Raw genomic sequence first — 11,995 nt, forward strand, 5'->3', positions numbered from 1 at the left:
TTGGAAGAGATAAAGATAAACTTATTTAATTTTTTTTTGTCTCTTGTTGACTTTGGCATGCTCGTGGAGAAGGACTGTAAGAATTGTAGTAATAAGAAAACTGCAAATGTAATAAAATAAGGTTGGTATCTATTTTGAGTAAAATATGTTAGAGGTGTGAACGCTTGCTTTTTTTGATTTAGCCTTATACAAATGCCAGCTCTGTAGGAAGTAGCAGAAGTATGGGAAGAAAAATATTTTTGACTTCCCATTATATTGTATGCAGCTAATGAAATCTTACTGTATATTAAAAAAAATAAAAATAATAATAATAATTACCACACCTGAAAACAATTAAGAAACCAATTCAGAACAACATATTTGTCATGAACTTTTTTCATCTACCCAAATGTTTTGATGTATTTTAGTTGAAAGAAGAATCCACTGGTGGTCTTCAGACAGAAACTACTTAGGAAGTGTTTTGTCTTGTAAGACAGAAGGAGTATCAACTCTTCCCAAGATGCAATTCTTTTGAATTGAAACTATTGCATTTGCAAGTATTTAACAATCTACAGGGTTAATCCACAGGGACCCAGATATCCTGAGAACACTAGATATCCTGAGAACACTAGGAAGGCTTTATTGAAGCCCTGGTGTCTGACATTAGTCTGTCCATCCATGCTAAAAAGAACACTTCATGGAAACATATCCTGTAAAATAATGTATATGGAACACATGATCTTCTGAAAGACTGTTCAGTTTTGAATGAAATATGTTAAGCTTATGTCCTATATGCAAAAACATCTGAGAAGTAGTTGTTAGTAGGCAGCAGAAGGACTATACTCCAGGAAGAGCCCTGCTCTGCTCACCTACAAAACAGAGCCTTTTTTTTTTTTTTTTTGGTCTGTAAGTTAAAAGCCAAATGTGTCAGCAAAACAGCTCACTTTGTGCAAGCCTGTCTATAAAAATTGACTGTCTCTGTACTCAGTCCCTGCCCACCAGACCATCTGCTGTTGGACTGCTCTTGGGAGCAGTGAATGAACTGAGCACATAGACCTGTGAAGGATGACAGATTGCTGTTTGGGTGGATTTGGGGACATGTTTTGGTGGGGATGCAGAAGCTTGGCTTCATTCTGCATCCCAGCAAAGTTAAAGCATCCAGATTCTCTGCAGGGCAATTTGACATGGGTTTTCTCTGGCTTACTGGGAATCATGCACTTAATACTTGGAATATTTTTGATGAGTGATAAATAACTGTATTTTGAAAGGACTGGAATGGTTCATTCTGGAAAAATGCCATAATATCACACTAATTGGAGTTTTCTGTGAAAAAAAAATAATAAATCAAATTCTGGAAAAAATGATGAATTTTCAGGCTCTTTCAAGGGAAGGCATATGCTGGCATGCTGATGGCTCTAATCAAAATGATAGTAAACCTTAGTATTCACTCTTTGGTGGAGGTAGTTCCATCATTAGGTTTTTAACTTGTTTAGAAAGGATATTATGATATCTGAGCATTCTGTGGGTTTAGCCATGCCAGGAATGTACGACCTAAGTTAAAGGTAGTATTAGATAAAACAGTTCTTGAGAAAGTTTTGGAAAAGACTCTCAGCGCATTATCTGCCTTACACCACAGTGAGTCTGTGATACGCCACGCCTGCCCTGCTTATACCAAGAGCTGTTATCTATCATTTATTGCAAGGGATACCCAGATAGAAGGCTCCTTGATTCTGGTAAACTAACTTCTTGCTAAACTTCCATGACAAAAAATAAATTGTTTCTTGTGAGGGGAGGTTTTTAGTATAGGTGCATATGCATAAGTCTGTATAACTAATATGGGGTAGTAATTCAATGTAATAGCCTTCAAGTTTTAAAATAATGAAGGGAAAGTGACAAGATCTTGCCCATATAGGCTCTGCAGTTGATGTGGGTAAAATCTTTGTTCTATTGACACTAAGCACCTTCAGAGTTAATGGTTAAATTTTTTGTATTACCTGTAACCCAAGTTATGACAATTCAAAGCCTTCTGACACTTCAGTTGGCTTCACTTGGTCATGACTGAGAGGATGTTGCTGGGGAATCTCTGCTGCAGTGCTGGACTTCACTGGTATTTTTTCAAATTATTTATTTATTTTTGTCTACACAGTGATTGTGAATCATGTGAGAAATAATAATGTAAACAGGTTTCTCTACTGTTAGACACCTGAAGTCAGTGGGTCAAATGGAAGGACTTTTTGAATGACTGCTTAGATTCTAACTCTTTGAATCTGTATTCAATTTTTATAATTACCATGATGTAACAGATAAGTTTTAGGTCAGTGTGAAAGCTAAGAAAAGAAACTAATTAGTATTTGTATGGCCTTGCTCTTTCTGTTTACACCATCCACTCCTAAATATGGTGCTTCTGGTAGACTCCACCTGTGCATGTGTTACTGGTCTAATATATTTAGTAGCTTAAAACCTTTAAAATAGGAGATCTCATATTTCCTCTTTTTTTCTAAGAAAATCTCTGTTCTTTCTCTGGAAACTACTTCTAGATGATGATATGCATTCTCATTCTAAATGATGCAGCAGTTTAATTAAGTTAATAAATCTTATTTAATGTCCAGAATTACATATGGATTTTCTAGGTTTCATCTAAAGTTGTTCTGCAAGAGGCAATTCACTGCTTCTGGAATAAAGTGTTTTTTTTTTTTTTTTTTTTTCCAGAAAAACTTGGTCTGTTTCTTAATTGATTGCTTACTGCTTGGCATACTGTCTCGTTGATCAGTGAGTTAGTCATGGGCAATGACTGTTCTACTAAATAACACAAGGCCATGGCACAGATGTAAGCTGTGTTACATCACAATTATCAGTACTGTTCAGTTTGTTCACATGATCTCTGGTATCCTTCTGGGGCCTGTAGCAGCTAGCACTGGCCCAGAATGCCATCAGAGCAACTTTCACATGCAGATCTTTTTCATCAATAGGTTTCAAATACGAGCACACCAATATGCATCCAGCAACTATGGATGAGTGACAGTACAGTTGAGACACTACAGCCTTGGTCAGCAAGGAGAAAGGGTATTTTTCTCTACTAGTGCCTTCCTCCTTTGAATATAGCTGGTGGGCATCTCAGGACTGTGATGAACAATACACAGCTCATATATACCTCTAGGCATAGGAAAACAATGGCTGATTGTGCTTATCGTGCTGAGTTCATGGCTGCTTGGCTCTCAAGAGGAAATCATTTTGAATCCTAGTATTGTAGAAATATTTGTAGTAAAATATTTGGGTAATGGGCTAGAGAGAAATGAGCAACCCACTGGAAAGTAGTTTATCACCAGCACTGACCCTGCCACCCAGCCACATGGCAGAGCTCTAGGGAGACAAATTATGGTTTCTGTGCTTGCTCAACCTGACTGTAAAGGATCTCCCGATATAGACTGGATGGAAGTAGCTCCTGACTCAGTTTCTGGAGCAGTTTCCAGGGAGCCACTGTACTGCTCATACAGGCACAGACCACATCTCTGTCAGGACCAGGTCCTGCTCAGTGAACAAGCTATGCTGGGAGACAGAGCAGTCTGATTAGGTAGGTGGGATGTCTCCTGCACCATCATCTGCTTGCCTGGATGTACAGTGCTAATATACTTGGCCAGATGGGACTGAAGTCCCAGGCTGCTGAAATAGAAACTAGGAAGGATGTAATAACTCCCTTTTGCTTACCTGTTCCTATGCATACTTGGATGATATCTAATTAAATAATAGCTAAATATATATTTTTTTCCTCCCCCTCCCTTGTGTGGATGAAATAGCTTTTTAAAAGATTATTTGAAGAGAGCAGTTGTAAATAGCTAAGAGCTGTGTCATTCCCTTTCAACTGGGGAGTTACAGAGACTGCTGCTGGTGGGATGCTGGCAGGATAGGGAAAGTGTGAGCAGAGAGATTGTAGTGAGTTGTATGTCAAGAATAGAGAAAAGGGGATTGGAATATAGACCCTCAAGTATAACAGTGGTCAGCATGACTCATGAAAAAGAAGAGTTGACAGTTGGGACTGTCAGAATGAATTTAATCTCTTCCTTGTATATAGCATGCGGAAAGGCATGGCACGAGCAGAAAAGAAGCTGTGTTTGTTTAGAGAGAGAGGGGGTGAATGATGCAAATTGCTTGTGAGGGTTTTAATGGAAGTATGCCTCATCCAAGCTACCATCTCTGGTCCTGGAATTAGAAGAGGCAGACAAGTGTGCAAGGCCATCTGTGCCAATGAAGACAGGCAGGATGTATGGGAAATTGAAAGTCCAGTCCTGCTGTGATCCCTTTGCCTTGTATGAGGCTGCTGATGAGCAATTGTGTTGTACAGAAGGCAATGACATTATGAACATTGTTGATTGCATGACTTTCTAGGCTGTCTCTGTGTTCACTGCCTTGTGGCCAACCAGCTGGACACATGCTCCACTGAAACTAGTTGTTGCAAACTGGCACTAGGACCTATGGTCAGAAAGGGATTGCATGTTATTGTATCCAGCCAACATTCTCAGCAACAACCTGTAATTCGAGGCAGGAAGAGAATATGCTCTGTGTAGGTCTCAAAAAAAAAAAAAAAAAAAAAAAAAAAAAAAAAAAAAGGAGCATTGCTATTGACACAAATTAGAAAACCTATGGGAACTCTAGATATGGAAGAAATGAGTAAGCTATGAAGCCCCTAACTGAGTGCATCTTGCCAGACTCCAACCTGAAGAAGGGGGCAGGACTACAGATAGACTATGGAAGACATCTAAGGATGTCTCTCAAATATAATGAGAAAATGCAGGAATAGCTGTAATACCCATGGCAGATGGCAGGATGTTGTCACACCCAGTGCTCAGCACAGATTTCAAGCCTACAAGCATAGAACAAGGTGTGATGAATGATTTCATGCTCTACCATCTGCTTTATCAATGGACCATGGTAAGTGTGACCACCCATGGAGCTGTGAAGATTAATAAGGGCTAATATGTATCAGAGGTACACTGAGCCAGGGCTGGCTACCAATGATTTGCGACTTGGATGTAATGACTGTTTTGGGTGTGACTTTCAGCTGTGTGGGTATGTATCAGTCTGTGTCATTTGGCCCTGGAGCCCAAGAGGTGGTTCTTGGCCCTCTTTTTGTCAATATAGGTAAATTTGTCTGGATTTACTAAGCTTTACCTTTTCTTCACCTGAATCTGTTTCCATTCTCAGAACTCTAACTGCATGTCTTTGAGAAAGCATAGAGAACAGGTGGAGTACGAAAGAAAAAGTAAAGGGCAGATTATAGGGGAGAGGAATTTGTAGAATTATTGACTTGTCAGCTTAACTTCAGATAAGAGAAAAATTCTGGAATGGAAAAAATCAAACCATCTGTAAGCTCCTGGAAAATCATCAAAGAGATGAGTAGCCGCCAACATGGTTCATTTGTTCAACCCAGTTCCCTTCTGTGACAGAGTAACTGGCCAGTGGATAAAGGAGAAGCATTAGATGTTATATTTTGAGATTTGTAAGTCTTTTGCAACTCCCTTGCATTACACTTTCAAAAATATGCATGGAAATTAAATTACAGGGTGTAATGTCAAACCAGTTGGATAATTATGCCCAGAAAATTAATCAAATATCTGACCCAACAAAGACATGAAATGAGGTTTCACAGGGTCTTCTGAACAGAATAGTGAGTTAGCTTATTCTTTATGATTTTAATAGCAAGCTAGAAGCAAGCAGAGTGATGTTATTACTGAGCTAGTCCTTCAGTCTTGATAAACTCAGGATATAATAAAGAGATAAAGATTGAATTTAGAGGGGGAAGTGTAAGATATTCAGTTGGGACAATCAATAGAACAAAAATGTGATGGGTAGTGTTGTGTGGTTCAGAAAGTTTCCTGGAAAAGGAGATGGGGAAACGGGGGATTTGGCATGTGATAGTAATCAGAAGTGTCATGTTGTTTTTTTTGGCATAGGAAAGAAGCAAATGTCACACCAATAAACAAACATTTATGTTGTCTGCAAAATACAGACTGTACTTCCATTATGCTCAACATTATCAAGGTCTTAGCTGTAGTGTTATGCCTACTTTTGGGCAGTACACTTCAAAGAAAATTCAGAATGGAGATTTTCCAGAGGAGAGAGATTGGAATTATCATTTGTTTTTAGAAGTGGTGTTCTTGGATGAGAGAAGGCTGAATGTGACAGGTCTTCTAACAGAAAAAAAAAAAAGCTGTTATGAATCTGTTCATCGAGACTGTTACACACAGGATGATAAACTTTATTAGTGGGTTCAGATCACAGGAAGGATGTTCAGTACGTATTTTCATTTCCTATCTTTCCTGAGCTTAATGGTAAGGCATTGTAACAATGCGATGGGTTGCTGGAAGTCTGTGGTCTCTCTGCTTTGGATATCTTATAGGTGAGACTAAAGAAGGAAGCTTAGCCCAGTGTTTTGACTGTTTTATGCAGAACTAGTTATCGACCAATATTCATTACAATTTTGCTAGTTTATGTAAAGGACAAATTCTTAACAAGTTGAACAAAAATTCTTATTTTGATATCAGGAATCTTCCTGGATGAACTTTACCTCTCAGGGAGCGAGGTCCAAAAAATATTCTGATCTCTTTATCCTGGGGCCTTATTCAGGACTATATGGACTTCCATCTCTGCAAACCACCTCTGTAACCTGCCAGAAGGTGACCTGGGGGTTTTGCATTTCTTGTTAGGTGTGCGATCCTGACCAATACTGCTTCTAATGCAAGCAAATACATGTGGCTCTACAGCAGTGCCAAAAATAGACATGGTACAGTTTTGCTGCTGTGAAGTTACATAGGACCAGAATAAGCTTCTGGTCCAATAGCAAATCCCTGAGTTTGGGGCCAGGCCTATACTTTCAGCAAGAGGAGAAAGTACTGGAAAATCCAGCATTCCAGCCAGTCTCCTGATATTTGCCACCTTGCACCCTATCGAAATTTAACGTCTGGCTGACTATTTGCATATTGCTGCACAGCCCATGTTAGGACTAGTTAAAAGGCATCTGTACAGTGTGATGCAGCTCTTGGGACTCAGATTGGCTTATACCTGCAGACAGAAGGGGTGTATACTGGTGATACAGCTCTCTTGCGAACAAATGTTGGCTGATCGGACCTCCATCACAATCCAGCTAATGTAAGTCTTAGATGTCCACTGGCTGGTGACGGTTTAGCTGGAAAGGCTATGGAGGGGGAGGAGAACCTCTCCTCTACTGGTCTGGCTTCTCACTAGGGGGTGGGTTTTCCTTTGAGAATGCTTCAGGGACACTTCCATGTCTTCTTGCTGAAAGTATTGGACACTACTTTCAAGTCTGTTGGGTGTGACCATGAATTTTAGAGAAAACATGTTATGCATGGTACATTCAACAAGTGCTAGAGTGTCACGCACATTATATACAACATTATCTAGGCTATGCACCGGGTTAGGAATTTTTTTTTTTTCACACTATGTGACAGTGGGGCTATAGACAGCTCACCCTGCAAGAAAGGGCCAGCCTATCCTTAACTAAGTCTGCAGTATTTGGCTGGCAGGATGGAGTGCTCCCCCTTGCTGATACGTTCCACAGTAAATATTGATCCTGCTTTGTTGGGCTGATACAACCTTTCCATGATTTGGCGCAGGAATTCAAGCTTTGGGAGCATTGCAAAGATGTACTTCTTTTTATCTTCTGTAAGTGTGCTGAAACAGCCAAGTTACCAGGCTTCATGCTGCTACTGCCCTGCTTGAGGGAAGGCAGAATGGTTCTTGCTGGTCACTAGAAAACAGCAGCATTTATATCCATCGATTTCACCTCAGCACCTCTCTTTGTTGATGCAGCTACCATGGGCTGGCCTGACTATGTAGCTAAGTCTGTAAGGTACAAACAGGTATATAAATAGTCATCTCTGTTAATGCCATCGCTTGGCACCAGAAGAGAGCACGGAGTGTAGAGGTCTCATTGGCTCTTATCTAGAGCGGAGCTCGAGCTTTTTAAAACTTGACTTACTTACAATAAACAGCTAATGACCTTCAGAGGTCTGAGTTTATTAGGAAGAGTGTTGTCAACAAAAGTGTTCAGGGATAGATTGCTACTGTTCAGACAGCCTGTCATCTGTACATGAACCATTTTTTCCCCTCCTGCCTACTCTTTTCTGGATAGAAGGAAGAGAAAGAACCACTCCAGTCTGAATTGTGCAAGGAAGAGGACACAGAGTTTAAAAAGGGGCCCCAAGGAGAGAAAGGGGTTTTAGGAGAAGAGAAGAGCTAAACAAGAGCACGCTCAAGTGAAAACCTGGAAATTTAACCAGAATTTTTGTGTCTCTGTAAAGCAGTAAGTATCTGCAAAGTGCAGGGGCTTCCAAACCTTGATATCCTGGCAGGGTATCTATTAGCCTTAAATGTCAGAAGCACAAAATTGCATGTTGGCTAGTGGTGTGGTAACCCTCCTGCTGCTGTGGTTCACCTTTGTAGAAGATAAACATGTTACTGCCAATTTGTTAGGTCTGTGGTCTGGTCCTCCAGGTCAGTGGATGACTCAATTCTTGTTGAAAAAAGAGATTAGTATCCTACGTTACACCCTACACTTTGCATGACATACTCCCTAGTTTATCTGTTTTTACCAATTTTTTTCCTGCCTATGTGAGCAGATTAATGTGCAGATATGCAGAGCTGAGCTTGCAATAAACGTCCCATGAAAAATCTCATTTTTGCATCCTCAGGGCATGCTTTTATTTATTTATTTAAACAAATAATCTCTGAAGTCTGTCGAAGACATACATAAGTATGTGTTGTGGTGTAACCTGCAAGCCTGTTTACTGAGATATAACTCTTTATTTATTGGTTTGACAAAGTAAGGTGCTGTTTATCATGAAAAGCTACATTGACCTCTCACTGAGTGCTAACTCATGGGCTTGCACGTATTTCCTGTGATGAAAGTAGCAAGAGACCTTGACCCATGTTGTTTTCTGAAGCTTTGAAGTTGGTCTTAGTCTATTACTAGTTGTAGTTGAAGTTCAAAGTATAGGTGGGATGCTGCTTGAGACTCTTATGTGCTATAGTTTTGTCTTTAAGTTTTAGTGTCTTCTCTAGGCATCTGCTGTGTTTTTAAAGAGCATGGCTTGTACTTGTGTGGTTTGTCTAACACTGTGCATGTCAGGAATCGTGTGGTTAGACTCATGCTTTTTGACATGGGAGTTCAGTTGGATTAAAGAATGGAAAAACTTCAAAGCTGTCTTGAAGTAAGTTCTCTATACATTCCCTATTTAATATTACACTTAATCTAAACATCACTATCCAGCTCTGAGACTTTGTGAGTTTTTGTTGTTGTTTGTTTTGTTTTGTTTTGTTTATCCCTTTGAAGTGGGAGCCTCTTTATACCACTATTTCAGAAACTTTATTTTATGGATTCTTGTAGCTCATCTGTAAAAATAAAACTCTTTTTATTAGACAGGAAAGTTCTTCTGCCAATTTCCAACTTCTGCCAGAGTTTCTTCTTTTTGTAGCAGTAATAGTAGAGAAGAGAATATTTTAACTCTTGCTGTAGAGAAACATATTATTGTTGTCTCTGGGAGACAGGGAGCTGCTCTTCTAATAAAAATAATAAATATATATGTATATAAATGCTTACATCATGGCACTCCAGGTTTCTCTCACTTAGTATAAATCTGTACCATTGGAAAACTGTGCACAGTTAGCATGAACATCTGGCTGTTCTCCTGCTGTCCTCAATAAAAGTGATCTCTGTCTTGAAGCTTACTTTTCAGCCAAAGGTCAACAACTGTGTTTGACAAATGTTTTTATATTATATTTGTCTTAGGTTTGTATCCCCACAGCTCATGAAGGAGGAAAGGAAAGACAATCACAGTAATCTTTTCCTACAGATATTTTGGAGAGTACTTCAAAATCAAATAAAAACCTAATGACTAGGCCTCCACTCATATTGTTACTTTTTTTTTATTTTCCTTTTTCTTTTGGAAGTGTTTTAAGATTGGTTCAGCATCACAGGGATAGATAATAAGATTGTAGCTGACAGAGGGGAACTAAGGACTTCAATGTTTCTAGCACATGTTTAGACCAACTCACTTATTCTGCCTATTCCAGACAAGCAGGTCTATAGTGGTAACCATATTTTGGAGTTTCTTTTAAACTAATCCCGATGAATTAATGGGTCAATTACTAACCATCATAAAAAGAGTATCTGACTCTTTGTCATGAGGGAACCTCAAAACTTGTCTTAGATTTCCCTTCTTGCAGTAGGTAACATTGAAACCAGTAGCTGTGCGTAACTTGGTACGTTTCCTGACCTAACTTTGATTCTCGATTGCAGGCTGATAAGATTTTTCCACTGACCTTAGATAGTGAGTCTCACAGTCATGTTAGTGAAAAATCTCACGGTCTGTCTATCATTTCTAATCAAAGTAAAAGTGCAAGTCTAACTTCTTACCAGCAGTAAGAAAAAAAAAAGTCTCTGCTGTCCTGCTAGTCAAGCAGCAGTGAACTTCTGTCTCTTTAGGAGGAGCTTTTTTAATCTAGAGAGTTACTCTGCAGTTGATCTCCTCAAGTCCCTGTATGACACACAGGAATTTAGTGTATGCTCTCTTCTTGCTGAGCTCAGTCACTTTAAATCTGCCAACACTTTTGCTTAGCTTTCCTTTTAGAGCAAAGCTGGATGATTTTCTAGGTCTCTAGAGCATCCATATGTTCTCTTAAACTCTCCTAATAGTTTTAACTAGAAAACAAGGAAAGTAGATAGACTATTTCCCATAGCAAAGGTTTAACAAGCTTGGGTATTACTGCATTGCTCAGATGGGTCCCAGGTCATAGTTCAATCCCTGCTTCACCTTATTTGAGGCTTCATCAGACCTTTGTTCATGCTCTGTTCCCAAAGCAATGCTGGCTTGTGTCAGTACTCTGAAACAGCTCACCCACTCTTTGAATTTTTGAGAGACAGCAGCAGTTGAATGAAAACTGGTTATTCTGCAATGACTTCTTGCTACCCATTTTATCCAGGAAAAAGGGGAACTGTTTATGCTCTCACTCAGAAATTAAATGAGTTAACAAGACATGTTTGAATACAGAAATGGAAATCACAAAGGATCACAATGGAAATTAGAAAGGGTAAGGAAAGAACTCTGCTAAGCCATTAATCAGAGGAAAAGACGAAAAAATTGTTACTGATCTAGGGATTTTTTTCCCCCTTTTCAAAATAAGAAACTCATGTTTAGGGTTAAAGAAAACTGTTTTTTAAGAAGTGAGACGACAATTTCATAAAAGGGGAATGATACTAAACAGAAGCCAGAGGAGATAAGAGGACAGCAAGTTTTATTCACCTTGCAACTGTAAGATTTGGTCACTGACCATGGACTTTATTCCATGCCTTGATGAAGGATGCATGAATCTGTGCAGCTCCCAGAATTACACTGTTGAGACCAAGTGGTCATCTCCTAAGTGAATACACCTGTTTACAAAGTTGTTCTTCCCCTCCTACTCTCAGCACAATGAGTAATCAAATATCCTACCACTGAGTTAAACAACATCAAACAGAAGATTATTTCTGCACACTATTTTAGCCTGTTATATCTGGGGTGCCTGTCAAAGATAAAGTTGGTGTATTTGAAGACAGAAATGAATGTGTGTGTGATATACTAAGCACTACTGAGCTACTTGACTGTGTTCATCCTATTAGGATGGAAACAAAGAACTGCAAGGGGTGTTTTGAGCAAACCAGTATAGCAAAAGGGCTGGGTGGTTTTTTTGTCATTATGACTGTGGGTTTATTTTCTGATTTATTATTATTTTTTTCTTTCTCCCCAGACGTTACAGTTGACTGAGTAAAGTGACTTTCCTGGAGCATTTTTTTTTTCCTCATGGAATAAGGAAAGTAACTGATGGTAAAATTTATATAGGGAAGAATCTCAGAACTAAAATATTCACCAAGCGTCCAAATACCGGATAAAGGATTTTTATTTGTTTGTTTGGGATTGCCTAGTTTTGTCTTAAGTTAGTACCTTCTTGAAATGGGCAAAATTAT

The sequence above is a fragment of the Cygnus atratus genome, chromosome 4, assembly GCF_013377495.2.
Source record: "Cygnus atratus isolate AKBS03 ecotype Queensland, Australia chromosome 4, CAtr_DNAZoo_HiC_assembly, whole genome shotgun sequence".
NCBI classification, from domain to species: Eukaryota; Metazoa; Chordata; class Aves; order Anseriformes; family Anatidae; genus Cygnus; species Cygnus atratus.